The following is a 19,263-nucleotide window of genomic DNA, read 5'->3' on the forward strand; positions in this document are numbered from 1 at the left end:
ACTTTCATTTGGGGAAGGGAGTAGTAAGCACCACTCTGTCACTGCATCTTTCAGACTGACTTGCTCTCATTTTGGCGGCCTTTGCATACAGCCTGTGAAAAAAAAAAATGCTGAAATGTTGCTGTTCTGAGTTCAACTGGCAGTGACAGCATTTTTTGTTGGAATGACGATTTTTATTGCTTGTGAAAATGCGTGCAGGCACCTGAAATAAACCTTGGGGGGCAGCATAGCACCGTGGACACTGCATTGGGAACAGCTGGATTAGAGGGAGCTGGAGAGACATGCACAAATAGCACGATGCACCTTTCTCCACTCCACAAACTGCAGTAACAAGTGAATGTATACCTAATGACCATTAACTTATCCAGCTTCCCTTGGTGGAAGAAGCAAGGTATAGTATTCAAATGAATATCTGTGTTTACTTGTAGGGGTATACTTCAGATCCATTATCTGCAGCGCTTTCATACTGAATAAGTGCAGTATAGTTTACTTAGCTGTGCTTCTTGGATGAAGCATAATTCCCTGGTGACTTTACTACTCATTTATTTACAGATGAAGCTGAGCTGTTGGTTTTGAGAAGTTACCAGAGCATATCTAGAAAACTTAATAAGAAATAGTGGCTGAAAAAGAGCACCTCACTTGTAACATTTTATACTTATACTCTGGGTGGAACTTTGCTTTTTCAGTCAGTTTTGGTGTTACCAATCCAGACAGTCAGAAAATAAATCTGAAACATCTGGAAAGCCTGCGTCAGCAAATGAAATGCAGAAAGAGCAGGAATGCATGGATAGAGATTTTTTAAGCCAATACTAATAGCCAGTTTTTAAGGAGGCATATCAGCTGATATCGATTTGATTTCCCATACAGAGGCCAGCAGCTTGAAGAGTAGTGGCCAGCTGGTATGTCTGTTGCGGTGGAAGGGGACAGGCAAGGGAAGGGGCATTGGGGGGAGCCACATCGAGTCCCCTGTGGTGAGGGAGGGAGTGGGGCTGGAGCAGGTGATGCCCAGCTGGGGTGGGGCATGGGATGGAGCTGCGGCTTGTCCAGGGGGCATCGGTGAGGGGGCCGCTCCCACCACTGCATGCACCCCAGGAAGGCATCCCATAGATCTTCACGTGTCAGTTGGCTGCCACTGCGCCAGGATCTTCCCTGGGGGCTGGGCCAGGCTGTGCTCGGGCTGGGCAGTGGCACCTCTGGGAGGAGGGGACAGGAGAGGGGAGATGGGGTGGGGGGACACACACTGCAGCCACCTCAAAATCCACCGTAGGCCCCCAACCCCCACTCCCAGTGCTGCTGCCTGCCCCGAGCACAACCCAGCCTAGCCCCCGGCAGAAAGAACCTGGCACAGCCCCAGCCCCCCAGCAACAGCCCACCCTGCCCTGCACGGATCTGGGGGCACATGCCCCCCCATACCTTCCCAGTTTCCCACATTTTTCTCCTTTAAAGGAGAATGCATTTTTAAAGTTTATTCACAACCCTTTCATATATTCTTGTGATCCACTTTTAGGTCACCACCCACATGTTAAGAAACACTGACCTAGTCCAACCCTCTGCCTCAGGCAGGATTCATTCCTATCCAAACTATGCCATATGATCATAATCTAAGATCTACGTAAGACTACCCTCAACTCTGACAACACAGGCCTAGCACCCTAACCTCCCACAGGCAGGGCAGGGGAACCACAGCAGCCAACGTCCTCCTTCTATGAAATGATGTTAATATATGCTCAAGAGATCCTGTGTAGGTGGCCATGCCCCCCACTAGAAGAAAACAAAAACCCCACAGTCCATACCAATCTGCCTGCAGGGTAAAATTAATTCTTGACCCTAAATACAACTTGCAAAAAAGCTCAAGTTATTCAATCTTTTAGCCAAAAAGTGAACATTAGTGAGTCTGCCTGGGCAATATTATATAGGGAGGAAAACTGGTAAGCCACAGAATCACAAAACTAATAAACTACCATTCAAAGTGTTTACTAAAGAAGGAAGAGAGCCTATTCATTTTATGAAGGTATATATAGATTTTTTTATTACAAATGTGTGGCTTAAAGTAACCTACTTGCATACTACCGGGTGCCTAAGGTCTGGACTGAATTCACTGCCACAGCCACAGGAAGTCAACCAGGAAGCACTCAGCACAACAGAGTGCAGAGGGGTGGAGGGACAAAGGCAACAGCAGCACAAATTCAGTATTAAAAATGTAAACACGAGGCAGCAAAGTCAGGAGAAAAAAAAAGTGTCCATTTTCTTGCCTTTTCCATAGCAAGCAATTTACATTTAAGTCTTCTAGTGGTACGCTGGTTCATTTAGTTCTTGGCCAGATTTCAACCATTTTGTATAAAGCAAGAGAAGTGATGAACTTCAATGCATTTTGCCAGACAACATTACAACAGATGAATTTTCTTTTTAAGGGAAGGAGAAAGATCTCAGTTACACAAAGTGTAAAATATATCAATCTCTGACATTTGACTTTTCACAAAAAAATTGATCATCAAGGATTCTTCATTTATTATTACCACAGGGGTGGTGGTAGGACAGTGCCAGCTCCAATTCCTTGCAAGGGGCTACTAAAAGGGGCCCCAGATGCATTACAATTATTTTGGTGTGGTTATCTAGTAAAGAGCATGGGGGCCCAGAAATGAACCTTTGCACAAGACTCTCAAAGGCTTGGCCTGCTACTGATTACCATCTTAAGATTTCAGGACATACCAACCTTCTTTCTTCAGCAAAAAGACCAGGATGCAGAACCCTCCAATGTTACTCCAACCAGGAACAGCTGCTGCAAAATAATGTGGTATTCAGTCACCAGCAGCTAGCTCAGAGAACAAAATTTGCGTTGCTTGCAATGATATTCTTCAAAGAAGAGGGTACCGTATTGCCAATATTTTGACATTTCTCTTTTACACCAAGCACTCAACCTAAAGGAAAAAAATCTCAAGTACAGGGTCCATCTGCACTAGACAAAAGTGCACTGTTGCAGCTATGGCTGCAGGCTATGTCCCGAAAATACCATAACATGTTGAAAACTGTCATTTTGGATAGCGGGCAGTGGAATCTCAAGGAGAGAAGGGAGGAATCATTTACGCCATGTCCAGACCCAGAAATGTCCCATGTGTTGCACTGTAATATTCCCAAGGTGTCCATCTTATGGTTCTTTACACAACTCTCCAAAGCAGGTGCTTGGACTACAGGAATCGCCATACTGGATGAGGCTAGTAGTCCAGCAGATGTAACAAACCCTGTAGAGAATAAATAATGAATAGCCTACCCACAGGGAAAGGCTCTTCCCAATCCCCATTATTTAGTAATTGGATTATTATCTAGTCTCACAGTAAAAGCTCTCAACATTGTGAATGTTTTCATGTTTAAATGTTTTCAACCCAATTTTCCCCAAACATACCATTTTAAGTTAAAGAGTTCCATACATGAATTATACATTTTGCTATTAAAAAAAAAGAAACTGGGGAGAGGGAAGAGTCCTGTTGAAACCCAAATACAATACACAACATACATAATCCCACTATTTTATGCAGTATTTTACTGCAACATTTCAAGTAGTAATAGACTGCTCAGTCATTTTATCTTTTTATTCCAAATGAACCTATCAGTCCAACTAAATTACCCAGTACTAAAAAATAACTGGTCCACATTTTCTAGAACCATGCTATATGTTTCTTTGTTAGACAAGTAAAATGTTATGTGGAGGACTAACATAATATCCAACAAAACAAAGCTCTTACAAAAATTACACATTTAATTATTATTACAATTATTTAATTTGGAAGTTCTCAGTAGTTGTGTCTAATTTACTAATTTGTTCCAACATTTCCTTGCTGCTATTAGCCTGTCAGTACCCCATCTTTATTACATAAAACAGTCAGGCCCCTTAAATATCCTATTTTCTGAAAAACTAATAAAAGGAAGCCATTTAGCTTTTATGAAGTTTCTCTACCCTCCTTTACTACCCCCCTTTAATATTAAAAAAAAGTAAGAGAATTGATAGGTTAAGAAAAGGGTCGGGTTTTTTTCCTAATTGCCTTTCAAATCTCCTCTTTGACCTCCTACTTCAAATTTTCATATTAAATTATGCAAGGTAAACTGCATGCACTTCTTTTATTGACTTTATCTGGACTGGATTTTCAGCCTTTGAAGGATTTTAGTTTATTAGAAATAATCTCTTTGAACCTTATCATTCAAGCATATAAACTTTAAGTCTTGCATTCCTGCATCACCAGCTCTTCTTAATTTAGCATAAATGCATGAGTTAAGTGACTTAACTATGGCATTCTTATGTAACTTCCATAACAAGTCTAGGATATTAGTTTCCTTGCATCTGAGTCTTGTTATTTTGAGATCACCCTCCCTTAAGTTTAATCACAGTGCTATGTTTTTTCTTTTTGGAATCTCCTTTCCTCCAAAAGATTAAAATGGAAATGGATCAAAACATGTTTAGATTGCAAACTATTAAATCTTTGAGGCTTTAAAATCCATTTAAGCTTTAGCAACTAAGTTACTCATTGTCACCAAGATATTCTGCATACACAATATTATTCTTGGGATCTAATGAAGTTCACATGCATCCTGTGGTTCTGTGTCCTTTTAATACCAGTCTGTGACAGTAGAATGCATTTAGAACCCTCTTCTCCCGCTTTCACTTAGCCTGGCACCACATGGAAGTGGAAGAATTCAAATGTAGCACACATGCAGGTCAATTAGTTTTCAAAATACAAAATACATTAACATTTTTTAGTCCCAATCCTGATGCTCCTTTTACTTCGATGGGCTGTATAAAACAGGGAGAGGAGTGTGCATGTGTGGAGAGGGGGGAGAAGGTTGGAGAACTGGCTGAGGCCTCAGGACTGCTTTTTCAGTAGAGCTAGCAGATTCTTCTTCCTCTCATATTTTTTTCCAGGACCACAAGGGGAGAGAGAGGAGAGAAAGAAGTCCAGTTTCTCACAAGACAAATGCTGGATGGAACAGCTATGGGTTATAAGTTTGAGATGGAAAACTAGAGGGTACCATATATTTTGCTAGCTAGTCTCTGTGTGCCATTTCCATAATGTTCCGTAGTCTACCAATTAACCACTTCCAGGTGCCTGACGGCTGGGAAATTCTTCCCTTCTTACAGACAGACAGCAAACAGGTTTCCATGGTTTTGTATTAACTAGATTTCTATTGCCTCTATGTATTGTTTATTCCAAAATTCTGATTTCCTTTATTATATTAAATAATACACAGTATTTCTGGAGCAGACATGGAACTGAAGAGAAGATTTTGCACTGGTAAAGCTGCATGAAGGCAGTGTAAAGGACTTGCTGGTGCACTTTATGGACAGCAACAACAGGGCTCTCCTCCTTCCAGTGTGTGCATACAGATGCAAAACTTGACAATCATAGAAAAATTGCTATTATATAACAAGAGAAAAAGCATGGAAAGTTTATCATAAAACTGGGAGAGGGACTTACAGAAAGGTGCGACACAAGATCTTAATGGTGAATTTCAAGCTGATGTCCCTTCAAAGTGGTAATTTCTAGTTCTAGATGGCAAAAGGCACTCAAATGTAAAGACTCTCCAAATAGATGCATTTTTCTTACATAGGCAAGACATCAGAAATAGTGTATCACACTTCCCATCCCTATTTTTGTTGAAGGGCCATTTAGATATTAAATAGAAACTCTGAATCTATGCAAAGTTGGCAAGACCAGAAGGGACTACCTATAAAACACAGGACACAAAAGGTCAAACAGCAATTCTTATAGCAAGCCCTCTACTGATCCTAACTGAAGCAGAATCCTCCAGAAAGACTGGATCTAAAAACTTTAAAAAGACAGATTCCACTACTTCCCTTAGTTGCTTTTTCCAGTCATTTTCACCTTGTTTGTTACAAATCTGTGTTTTATTTCTACTTTAAAATTTCTGTCTTATTTTTACTATTTATTCTTATGCTTGAGGGGGTGGGGAATATTATAGCCTTAAAAGAGAACTTATGTCATTACCTTAGCTAAATAAGAGTAAAAACTGAATAGTTTAAATAAAGTTCACATATATCTTTAATCAGGTTTCATGTACTTAACATATTAGAAATTTTGTCGTTCTCCAGACAGCCATATTTTTTCAGATCATGCAAGACCTGAATGTCTAACACATACACCTTTTCAAACATGCTAGTTCTTTATAGAAGGAAGGGCAAAGAAACAAACTAAGTTTTGAAATGCCAATTTGGTACTCCTTCATTTACATATAGAACAATGAGCTTTTGGCCACACACAGGACTTGAGACTCAGTTAGTAAAAATCTGCACAGCAGGACAATAAGGATTCGAAGAAATTGTATTCTTGGAAAGCAAATGAAATCAACAGTCTGTTAGCAGTTACATGCAATCGCCACTAATAGATCTTTTGATTGCATCAAAGAAAATCTGAAAGAGCTATACTTTAGTAAAGAATCCCTGATTTGCTCCTATAATGTTCCATACTGTAGAACTTCATACCTTCTACAGTAACTGATCAATCCATAATTTGAGAAAAGATACATGGAGAGGATCCAGAGGAGGGCCATTCGCATGATCAGGGGGCAGCAGGGCAGGCCCTACGAGGAGAGGCTAAGGGACCTGAACCTGTTCAGCCTCCACAAGAGAAGGCTGAGGGGGGATTTAGTGGCCTGTTACAAACTAGTCAGAGGGGACCAGCAGGCATTGGGGGAGTCCCCGTTTCCCCGAGCACTACCATGAGTGACTAGAAATAACAGTCACAAGCTGGCAGAGGGTAGATTCAGACTAGACATCAGGAGGCGCTACTTCACTGTCAGGGCGGCTAGGATCTGGAACCAACTTCCAAGAGAAGTGGTGCTGGCTCCTACCCTGGCGGTCTTTAAGAGGAGGCTAGATGTACACCTTGCTGGGGTCGTTTGACCCCAGTACTTTTTTCTGCCATGGCAGGGGGTTGGACTTGATGATCTGCTCAGGTCCTTCTGACCCTACCAACTTTGAAACTATACTGACCTCTAACAAGCTAGGTGGATAGCAAGAAATATTCCAGCCTCTTAATTAGGGAAGAAAAGCCCAAGAACACTGAGATGATAATTTAGGCCAGGGATGACTAAGACATAGCCTGCAGGCCAGATGTGGCCCATGGCGCTGCATGAGGCAGTTAGCCATGTGCATCTGAAGTCAGTCAGAAGGCAGGGGGCATATGCACCTTTATAAAATGCTGCCACTGCTAATCCTGACCCATAGGGAGCCTTATGGGCCAGATCCACAGCATGAAGTCACATCATCCAACTTGCAAGGGTGCCTGCAGGGCCAGAAATTTGGTGGTGAAAGGAGTGGCAGCTGCTATGGTTCTGGGAGTTGCAGCAATTAATGTTGCCACCAGATTCCAGCCCGACAGGCCAGATGACAGACTGTCCCCACACCACTCATCTGGTCCATGTGGCCAAATGAGTTGAACACTACCGGTTTAGACTACCATGTACAGAAGGCAGAACCAAATGAAGGTACTGAAGGATGCAGCTTTCTGCTGGAAAAAACCTACATCTTCTATAATATACTATAAACAACTAGGTAGGACCACATACATTTTAGGTATTTTAAAGCATTAGAATATTTACAGTAATTGAAAGATCTTATCCTAAGATCTTCCGCAGTTTTCAAGAGGGACTCATAATGCACTGTATTACTAGAAAGTTCTCTCCAAGAAATATAAGGAAGGGCCTAGAGGGAGAAAAGCAACAATAATTCTGGTTATATGTTTGAGAGGGGGAAAAGTATGGGATGGAAACAGAAGAGTCTTAAGTTTCTCTACACAAATAGGCATGCACCTAATTTATGCCCTAGCATCAGCACCATTTGAAGATCTGGTGACTTGCACATCAATTTGCCATCCTCATTCCACATCCAACTTGCATCTTTTCAAAACAGAGAGTATACACTTTATTAGCTGAAAAGTGACTTGAGGAAACTGCAGCAACCATACCCTTCTAGGCTCCAGATACATCTAATATCTACAACTTAAGGAAAGACTGTCAGGTGGCTGAAAGAGTACGATGGCTTATATATTTCTTTAACTGAGTGTTATGATGGACCTTGGAGAGAAGCATTAATGGGCTTATTCATACTTGGTAAGCCAAACAGACATTTTAAGTGTTCCAATTTTAGAATAATATTCACTCCTAAATTTTCTGTGAAACACACTTTGTTTCCTGACCTCTACAAAAAAGCAAACTGCTTAATGGAACATCTGAGCAAAGCATATCATCTTCCTTCGCACATGTTCTCAGAGGAAGTTAACTTGCAAGACTGAAGAAGTATAAGTAAAAATTGCATGTTAACTATGGGGAGAGAAGATGGAGGTAAGTGGGGTATAATTACCTGGAGTAATCTATTTGTATAATAGGGAGTGAGCAAAGAACAAAAGCACTTTTATAGGGAATGGAGATAAACCCAAAGTTAAATATTACTAGAAAAGATGGGTATTTTTATTTCCTCCCTTGTACAATGCTTTTTCTATTCATCAGCATTGGAGAAGCAAGCTGCTCAGACAAACTGACTTTTTTCAATGTATCTGTACATTATTTTCAGACAGTCGGCATTTAGACCATACTTCTCTGTTGTTAAACTACACAGTGGGCTGGTGCCTCCCTTCCAACTTTAGGACTTATAATTTGGGGGTTTTTTTCTTTCTTTCTGAGGGAATCACTGCTTTGTATGTCCCACAGATGGGAGAGGGGAAGGGATGCAGCACACCTGCTGGAGGATGCTCCACTGGGACTGGAACACCCTCCCTGGGGCCAGCTGGGGAAGGCCCTGTCAGGAAGCACAGAGGAGCTGTCCATGTCCAGGCCACTGCAGTACAGGTGTGGAAGGAGGCGCAGGGAGTCTGTCACCCTGCCCAGGCCCCACTACTGTGGGGAGCAACCGTGGGGCTGGGAGTCTTGCTGCTGCAGCAGTAAGGCACAACAGAACCCCAGGAAGGGAAGGGGAAGGCAGCACAGCACCAGGCACACAACAAAGACGTAAGAGGTCAGGGCTATTTCTGCTGGAGGTCACTAAACTAGGAATGAGCTATCGTTTAACCAATATCATTAGAAGAGGTTAAACTGATAATTTTTAAAGGATACTTACATCCCTAACACGCACACAGAGCAATACCATCACTATTGATTACAGAATGTTACTAAGAAGTTGCAAGACCCTTAACATGACTTATAAGCAAGTCAAAAGCAAAATGACTAATCCCATCCTCAGAAGCCTACTCCTGAAGAGTCTTTTACCCTCTTTCTCCTGCAATCTTACATCAGTTATTCAGCTGTTAATTAATCCCAGCAACTGGCATAGAGGGAAGCTAGTTTCCTCTAGGCTCCAAGGCCCACTTCATTATCATCTAGGCCAGTGCAGGCAACTTTTTTGGCAAGCATGCCACAAGATAGCCCCACACCCTTCCCACGTATCACTCCAAACCCCTTTCCATGCAAAATCAGCTGCTCCACTTTCTGCTTCCTGCCGTGTGCTCCCTGCCTGATCTGATTTGATCCGATTTGCTTTCCGCTTCATTCGCCATGCTTCTCATTTCAACCTGTTGCTCTGTTTTTTGCCCCCTGCTCCATCTGCCACTGTGTTAAATGTCCCCACCCCAGTCTGCCATGTGCCCACACAGAGGCTGCTTGCACCAAGAGTGGCATGCATACCACAAATTGGTCACTCTTCATCTAGACCAGGGGTTGCCAACCCTCCAAGCCACAGCCTGGTACACCAAGTATAAAAAGGATTGGCTGTCTGCCCGCAGTGTGCCGGTTACTGCTGGTCTGCGGTCACTTTCAGTTCATGGTTTGCCTGTCTGCAGCATAAAAAGGTTGGGAACCCCTGATCTAGATATCTACGGGCCCCTCCATTAGACATGGGACTAATGCAGGAACAGGTGAAAGGAATTAAATATGTATTTCTCTAGAGATTTCTACCTGTCCATTAGAAGGCTTTCAGGGTTTCCCTTTATTTTTTCTCTCTTCTTACTTCCTCCCCATTCTCCCCCAAGAAGAAGAATGACACTGAAAGGAGCTAAGAAGAAGGGGGGGGGGGGAAAGAGTAGTGGAGGAAAAGAGGGAAGAGTAGAAAGGAAATAAAAACATGAGCTATGGAATGAATGAGAATAAGTGAATCAGCTCAGCAGGCATCAAGGAAGGGACAAATAGAACGAAAAAGAGTTCAGAGAAAGAGTGAAGGTAATTGAAGAGAGTTGGCTCTTTGATTTTAAAACCTCAGTTTATTGCCACTCATTCTCTACAGAAGCCAACAAAAAAGAAAAAAGGAAAGGGAATATAAGCCCGACAGCATGTCTCCAGCCATAATTTCAAGCTCCCTAAAATTGTTAAGAATTATTAAATGTCTCAAGGAGGAAAAAATCCCACACGCTCTCTCTTTCTCAAAGAAGGTCCATTTATCTTGAAGCTCCATCCAACATTCAGAAATCATCAAGAAAAGAAGTATAAGAGTGCTCATTCTTGCATAAGAGTCTTTAGCAAAGATCTTCCAAGTTGACATGCAAATTTATCCTGGAGGGGATATATTCCCCCCCCCATGATAAATTCAAAGAAGTGTACTTCTTGTAGTTTCTAAGAGGAGAGCAACAATTCTCCCAGTAGATACATAACACCTGAACGGGGCTTAAAACCACAAACAGGTGTTATATTTCTACCAGGACAATCTACTGCGAGGGAAAATAAATATAACAAAATGCACAATGCCAAGTTTTGTTCTTTATTAATTTGCAGAAAATACCAATTGATTAATATTAAACTTATCTAATCTCTCACAATAAACTTGGTGTCTCACCTCTTTTCTAGTACCATTAGACGCAGAATTCCTCTAAAATAAAAATTTCTAGTAGCAAACATCAAGCTAATCAATTTAACTATCTAATAAATGAAAAAAAATATTGATTTCATTCCAAATATAATTCTCACATCTCAGTGAATTTGTCGACTACAGGAGAACAGTTTAAAGATATTCACAAAACTGTTCCCTAAAAAGTTATATTATACATTCAAAAACTTCTCTAGAAGTAAAATTAACTACATTCATTAGTATTTATTGTTTCTCATTATTCACAATTAACATTTGAAATCAGGCACTTCAACAGCCATCTTTACGCAGTGTTCAATAAGCAGGCCCAGCAAGTTACATCTCTATTACTGTGCTATTTTTCATAACATCTACCTAATGCTGCCATGGAAGGGTCTTAATTATAATAAACCTCTGAAAAATTATATTTTAAGTATCAATTTTCAAATGCCTTTTTCCTACAGTGAATAGCTGCTGATTAAGAATGTATTCATATTAATGTGACAGGAGAAAATCCAGGTTTTTACAATATTCACTAGCTAGCTACAATTAAAATTGGATGAAACAACGTAAGTGTTTCAGATCTTGTGAGCAACCAATGCGATTTGTTTCACTAATTACTAATATATTACGCACATAAAATAGCTTAAAACCTGACCATTCAATTAAATCTTTTTCTCTTTTACTTTACAGTTCTTTCCACTTATGCAGATCGCTACACATAAAGTTTTCCCTTTCTTTTAAGCAGCATTTTACTTGAATGGATCCTGGATTGAAACTCCCACTTTCATCTCATCAGTTTTCAGAAGTTGGAGGAAAGCTTAATGATTAAACTAGGAAAACTAAATTTTTAACTCTTCAAAAGTTTTTCATCTTTCATGGCTGTTTAAAGCTTCCTCTCTATTTTCAGCAGCTAAACTATGGTCCCAAATAGCTCTGAGTTATTTCTTGATAGCCATATACTGGATTGGTTATAGGTTTTTTTGTTGTTGTTTTTAATCAACTGTGGAAGCATCATTTTGGGCTGAAATCATTTTATCATAATCTCAAACAGTAACAAAATTTATTTGAGAGTAACAACGCAAGCATAAGATGCAACTTTTAACATAGGGAACAGGAAGTGAATGACTGCTCAAAAGTGAAAGTAGATAGCTTTTCCTCCAGGGATTATTTTTAATTTTCCAATTATTATGTGTTAAATGAACAGTTTCATCAGATGCTTACAGTTGAAACTGAAAACTGAAATTCCAGCTCCAAAAGAGGAACTCTATCCCAATAACCTTTGAGATAATTGCTACTTTTTAAATAAAAAAAATAGAAAGATATAAAGAGGGGTTTTTTTTATTCTCAGGTCAACAAGCTCTTATTTCAAAACTGCATTCTAAGCAAAGAGCAAGCCAAAAAAACTAAACCCAGAGTTGAGGGGAAGAGCTGTAACTTCTCTCCATTTTTTTTGAACTGGGTGTCACATGCAGCATGGGGAGCCTTTGGGTGTGGCACACAGCAAACTGGGGAGGGAACAGGCAGCACTACAGCAGACAGGGCAGGGAACAGCAAGCAGAACAGCAGATAGGGCAAGAGCAAGGGAAGTAGAGTAGCATTTGGGCAGGATAAGAAGCTAATTTGTAGCATATCTGCCGAAAAGGTTGGCTTCCAACTGTTCTAGAACAATCAAAACTTCTGTGAATCTGTGAAACTACCCACAAAAATACTTCTCTGCAATATTACAATCCTAATTTTCAAATTAAGTAGCAACAGCAATAAAATATTTTCACAGTAGTGAAAGAGTCCATCTAAACCAACTGTTAAGGTATGATCAGCTGTCTAGGCATGGAATATCAGTTGTCTAGTTTAACAGACAGATGGCTTTAAGCATGGCTCCCTTACAACCACACACTTAGTAGTTAGGCATAATTTCCCTCTGACTAGCAGGGACAAAATGAAAGTTAAGAAAATTCACAATCAAATGCAACAGAATATTGCCAGAACTGGTCAAATTGGAGGGGGCGGGAGGAAAAATAAATAAATAAATAAAAATCAGTATTACAACCAATTCATAACTATATAAAATTATTTGAAAATATTAAAATCTTGCTTCTCAACTGTTTCAAGTTTTCATTTGAAAAGTATATTGCATGGTTTTCATTATCATCTTGCTAAATTTATGCAGATATTTACATCTATTTTAACATACATTAATGTAGTTGCTATTTTTAATTATACAATATGCATAAAAAGCTCATTAAAATTAGTCATACCCTGATCTGAGTTAGTTTTCACAATAATTTCATTTATGGAGTCAAAAAAAGTGATCAAAGATGACCTAAATTACATTTTACCCAAGCTCCCCAGAAAAGCCACCAAGGCCACAGGAATAATGAAAACACCATCTTCATAGCAGAACTTTTGCTGTGACAGATATTAAAAGTAAATTAAAAATATCTTTGGAAATTCTTGCCTTAAAACTGGACTTCATGCCTGTATTTTGGTACTTGTATGTGTAAACTGACTTTCAAAAAACAAAACAAAACAAAAATACTAACTACCCAGCAATTCCCAGGCAAAATTTCTACCCAAGTGAAGGAGAATATTTAAAAATGGTGGTTTTCCCTTTAAGTAATAGACGTAAACCATTAAACACGCTTTGCCTGTGCAGGGGGTTCAAAGTACTTCACCCTTTCAAAACATATAGGATGTACAGCAAAAAGTTCATTTGGCCCGTGGAAGAAAGTACTCTTTGAATTTATGCAGGCCTTGGTAAGCTACTTTCTTACATTCTTATTTAGAAAAAAAGAGAAATAAATAAAAATCCTCAAACAGTAAAAATATAATATAATAAACTACAGTCTCTATGGTTCACTGAAATAATAAAGATGACTTTTTACCATTTTATAATGCATTAATAAATCCATGGGAGTACTCTGAGAGCTCCTCCAGCTAATTATCAGCACAGGAATCTTAAAAAAACTGTATAAGAAATTCTGCAAGATAACCAAAATGTTTCTGTGATAGCCAGTTCCTGTTTATGAAGGCCCATGATCATTTTTCAAATACATTTTTGTTGTACTCCATCTTAATCAGGCTCTAAAGGTAGCAGGAGAAATTATTATTACATTTTTTCTATCGTAGTTACAATTTTTTTCCTGCACATGATTATGGATCTGCAGATGTTATTTCAGGAGACAAGTTTAACTTCTGCTGAGGTACCTTTTAGTTTTCTGGCTAGTAAGAATAGAAATGAAACAACATTAATATGACTATAATTCTAGAGAAGCCTACAATGTATGTGTATGGAAGGTCCAATGAACTTGACATAGCTTTCCAAGTCTAGAGAACAGTGATACAGACTCTTAGGAGATCTAGTCAGCAACCAACAGATGCCCAAATAAGGAAGAACCATCCCTATAAAACTGAAGGTTCATTTAAATCCTGGTACCATTTTTACCACATTTTTATCAGGTTGTGACGTTGGACCAGGTACTGTTTTTAACTTGTTTGGGATACCAATCTCAAAATGTTGAGACCAGTACAAATATAGGTTATGCTGGCATCACAAAACCAGCAACCAATTTAAAAGCTTCAGTCTGCTATTTAAGTCAGGATGCAGGGAAGCCCCTTAAGCATTTTTGTGCATCCAGACTTTTTTTCCTGACCATTTTTTTTTTTGGTAGAGTATATTATATAACACTTAACTCAGTGGTTAAAGTTTACTTGGGACAAAGACCCCCCTCACTCTTCCAAGACTTGCCAGAGGCACTTAACTTTCTGCCCTACAAATGGTCAAAACATCAATATTAGTACGTAAAATTAGCATTTAATTCTTTGTGGGATTAAGCTTAAATATATTCTTCAAACTTCATAAGTCTTAACTTTGAATCTAGGCAAGAATTTAGATTATTTCCAAACAAAATACTAATTCAGTTCTATACATGAAAACCTTACCACAGATCATATATATAATGTATATATAAGATCTGAGACCATGAACTATGACAAATTCTCAAAAAAAAAAAATTTAAAATATTATTGTTCTCCTTCAGATTAATGATCAAATGTATGCTATAGAAATCAGCTACCCAGAGGTAGAGATGGTTTTAGGATCTGGAACCCAAATTACTAAAAAGATATTAATTCATCTATTAAGTCTGCCATTTCAAGAATACTGATATACTGATAAATTTCTCATTCACAATTGGACATTTCCCTAAAATGAAAACTTTTAAAGATTTCAGTATAACCCACAAAGGCTCCCCTTTTGATAAGGGGAAGAAGGGCATAAATATATTTCTTGTTTTCTTTAGAGACTTTGCCCTGAAAATCATTAACATGATACCTCAGTGCCTCAAAACATTTAAATTAATTTAGCCTCAAAAGAGCCCTGTAAGGTAAGGAAGCATTACTATCTCCATTTTACAGATGGAGAAAGTGAGAAATAGAGAACTGAAGTGACTCACCCAAGGTCACAGAGGAAGATTCTGGAAGATTTCCCAATTTCCAAGGAGGTCTTATAGTACAAAAATAATTACGGCTAACAAAGACAATGCTGTGCATTTTTTGAAATTTCAAATTTTTGTTCCAGCTGTTCAAATTACTTCTAGATCTATTTTTGTTCATTTTAAATTAAATGTTGCCAGTGTTTTCTAATTCAGCATAACTAGGGTCACATAAATAGGAACAACTACCTAGAGAGACAAAAACCAATCAGACACTTCATATTTTCACAGAAACCATAGTACTATTAGGAATTTATGCACTTGATTAAAAAATAGAAACCTAGAGGGGGAAAAAAAGCAGAAAATCTCTCTAATCTAGAAACCCCCAGAAGTTTACCACAAGTCTTCTAACAATCCCTAGTTGTTGTTTTTTAAAATATATACTGTGAAATAAAACATGATTTCAATTTTAAAAGATGCTATCATCATGGGACTAAAATACGATGGGGCATGCATTACTAGATCATTAACACATTACTTGAAGTGTTCCAGACACTCAGTATTTGGCCTCAATACAAGGAAGGTGCGCATTAACCTGTAACACAGGTCTTACCCCCAATCTCACTGTTCAAATGATACATACCTAAAGGAAAGACTATCAACTCTCCTAGAAATAACACTGCTCAATTCTTTAAGTTAAAAGAAAAATGCCATTTTAATAGAAATCTTTTTGTTGTTGTTTCTCTAGATCCAGAACATTCCAACGATATATTAGAATGGAAACTTTTCCCTCATTATAGTAGGGACAAAATTTACAGACTGGTCCAAAAGTGACAAAATTTGCATTTACCTTTTTAAAACTGAAGCTTACCCATACTAAACCCCCAACAGGCTTCCATATTTGCAATAAGATCTGGAGATCACAACTGTGCTCAATATATTACCTACCAAAGAATAAGTCCCTGCCCCATCCTGCCCCCCCTCACTTCCCACACACGCACACTGTAGCATATTTATAGTGGTGATACTAAAAGGCTCATATTTCATTTGGGAAAGGAGAGAGAAGGAACGAGTTTCACTTTTTCTGTACGTCAAAATATGACTTTAGTGAATTTAAAAGATTCTCATGCCAAATAATTACACATATGCAAACTTTAAACCCAAAGCAGCAAAGTAACAGCTTTTAATTCTGTCTGCAAGCCTCCTTGAATATTAATTCTCAAAATAGCACTCTCATATTCTCAAACTATCAGCATCGCCAATGAAGACCACTGTCTCCCGTAAAGAAGGTGTGTTACTGAATGAAAGTGAATATGACATTCACAAACGAGAGATCTAAGAATCTGGTAGTTCTAACTTTTGTCTTTATTTGATAAATATTAGCAGTCTTTGTGTTAGCACTAGATTATACTCCCAGCCAGCTTTCAATTAATTAGTAGAGACAGGAACTTGTCCAAATTATTTTTAAAACAGAAAGCGAGATTAGCATGGCATGCATATAACCTCAAGGAAACGCACACACCCCAAGAAGCTGCTTGAGTCTGTCCTCTCCCCCCCCACTGCAAAAGTGGTCTCGTTCATTTGCCTTTCACACACACGACCAATAAAATTAATCAGCTGGAACACTGCATTTTAATCCTAGTAAAGTCAAGATATGTTTTGTACAAGATTGGAAAAAAACTGGGCTTTTCATTTAAGCATAATAAACCTGTAATATGCTGCAGACAAACGCACTGCATGGGGTGTGGAGGACCCAAGCTGATTAGATTACCACAACATCAGCCTGAGGCCGCCATTTTTAGAATCTCTAAAGGACAAAAGAGGGAAATTACAATTTTTACTCTACATTTTAAATAAGTGACTCCAAAAGTAGCGTGTTTATGGTCAAACACTTACGTCTACTACCTACGGCCACAGACCAGTCTTTCCTTTCACTGAGATGGGTCTCAGGAAGACAAAAACGGTTTGGTTATTAATGCTTTGAAGAGGATGTAAATAAACGGAGACTAAAAGCAGCCTGAAATGCAGACCCAGCCCTTAAATTCTGCCTTTAATCTGAGGGAGAGGACATCATTTTGGGGACCTCAAGGCTTGGAGCCACCCTCCATTTCCAAGCGACTGGGCACAGGGGGAATACAGGACCTTAATAATCCAACGAGGTGAAATTTCTTCTCCCTTCTTTAGTGAACCGTTTGTTTCTCCTCCCCTGTCTGCAGCAATAGGGAGCACTCCCCCAATCCCTCTCCAGAGGAGATTTGACCTGCGCCAGGCAGGGCGCACCGAGAGACCAAAACCCAGCAGGCGGGGGCATCGCAAATTATTGCTTTCTGCTCCTTCCCAGGGAGGGGGATGGGAGAATCACTCCCTTTCAAGTGGGCACAGAAACTCTTCCCAACTGTTTTCTGATCGCCCAGGTTACAGCCCAGTGCAGAGAGCTGCACAGGGCGGGGGAGGGGGGTGTGGAGGGCGAGGAGATTAGGCCCACAACGAGCCATTTTAGCCCCACAAAGCAGTAACGTGCAAGCAGGGAGAGCAGGAGGGAAGACTGCCTCCCCCTCAGCGCCCGGGCAGCCCGGCTCCCCTCCCGGCCCGAGGGACGGCGCACAGCTGGCGTGACCGCCACCCCCTTCGGCTCCTCCGCGCCCACAGCCCGCCATATTCACGAGGGGCAGCGGCTCTTTCGTGTCTCGCAGCGCGGCGGGCAGCCCCAGGCACTGCCGCCTGCACACGCCCCCTCCCCGGCCCGGCCCGCGCGGACACTCACCGGGAATGGTTGCAGGCCAGACGGCAGGACGGGCGAGCCGAGCCTCTCTCCCAGCCCGGCCACAACAATGCAGCAACCCCACTGCGGCTGTCCCTGGCCGGGCAGTGCTCAGCCCCGCACACCCCGGAGCGCCTGAAGCCTGCAGGGACCCGCCGGGAAGCGCCCGTGCCTCAGGACCCGTGTACCAACCCCGCAGCCGCCGCGGCTCCCGTGCCTCCCTCCTTTCAGCCGCCTACGCTCCCTATGTCACTGCCTCTCTGGGAAAATGGCGTCCGCTCTCCCCTCCCTTCCCCCCCCCCTGCACGGGCTCGCCCGCCCCGCCTGGCAGGGGCAGGGTTACCAGGGCGAAGCCAAACAGCCGCCATTTTGCTTGTGGGCTGAGGCGCCGCCCGGGCCCGCGGAGGCTTCCCCGGGGTCCATTTTACGCGGGCGTCGCCCTGGCTTTGTTGGGCAGGGCGGGCCGGAGTCGCCCCGCACGACATCGGGGCGATTCTTCCCGACAGACGAGGCGTGGATGAGCCCGGGGGTGGGGAAGGCTGCCCGGGGAGCTCCTAGGCCACGGAGCGGGACGCGTGGCAGCGCGAGGACGGGCGCTCCCCGTGTGCGCGGGGCTGTGGCGGCTCCTGGCGCTCGCCCAGGGGGCAGGGACGGGGCTTCCCTTATTTGGAGCCTCCGGAGCTCAGCACAGGCACAGGCACAGCCCCCTCCGCCCGGCTCCGGCCCCTCCGGCATGGAGATGGTTGCGCGAGGGGGGGAGGGAGGCGGCCGGGCTTTCACTCGACGCCCACCAGGGGCCGAGCGAGCCGTTCGCAGTGCGCAAGCTCGGCGCAGCCGATAAAAGCGGTGCTGGCAGCGCTTCCCCTGCCTCGATGGAGCCGCCGCGAGCGGGGGACGGGAGGAGAAGTAGCAGCGGCGCCGTAGCCTAGTCCTGCCTGGGGGAGAGGGAGAGTTGGGGGTTTCGCTGCGGCAGCAGGGAGCCGAGGTGAAGGGAGCTGCTGCTGCTGGAGGCAGAGGCGGCTGTAATGGGGCGTCGAGCCGGGGGGAGGGGGCGATTAAACGTCTTGTGACCCTGGCGGAGTCTGTGGGTGTTTTTTCCCTGTCTAACCCCCGCGTGTACGTGTGCATGTGTGTTTCTCTCTCTTTCTTTCTCCCTAGGGCGCTCGCTCGGTTTCTGCCTGTTGTTGCGCGAAATGGCGGCCGGCGTCCCGGTGGGGTTGGTCGTCGCGTTCTTC

General features: G+C 41.9%; 1 protein-coding gene across 6 annotated transcripts in view; it reads right to left on the reverse strand.

Annotated features, from left to right (window-relative positions):
• KMT2E (lysine methyltransferase 2E) overlaps positions 1-18,296 on the reverse strand; it is a 112,974-nt gene extending 94,678 nt beyond the window's left edge. For 2 of the 6 annotated variants that reach the window (XM_019509438.1, XM_019509439.1), the window contains exons 1-2: positions 18,032-18,291; positions 2,714-3,239 (exon numbers count right to left, since the gene is read on the reverse strand). The gene's annotated coding sequence lies outside the window, so the exon portion shown is untranslated. Of the gene's footprint in view, positions 1-2,713; positions 3,240-18,031 lie in introns of all 6 variants that reach the window. The other 4 variants (XM_019509436.1, XM_019509435.1, XM_019509440.1 and 1 more) reach the window with 4 other exon arrangements.
• Positions 18,297-19,263: the final 967 nt, after the last annotated feature.

The sequence above is a fragment of the Gavialis gangeticus genome, unplaced genomic scaffold, assembly GCF_001723915.1.
Source record: "Gavialis gangeticus isolate Ggan-Ray unplaced genomic scaffold, GavGan_comp1, whole genome shotgun sequence".
Lineage (NCBI taxonomy): Eukaryota > Metazoa > Chordata > Crocodylia > Gavialidae > Gavialis > Gavialis gangeticus.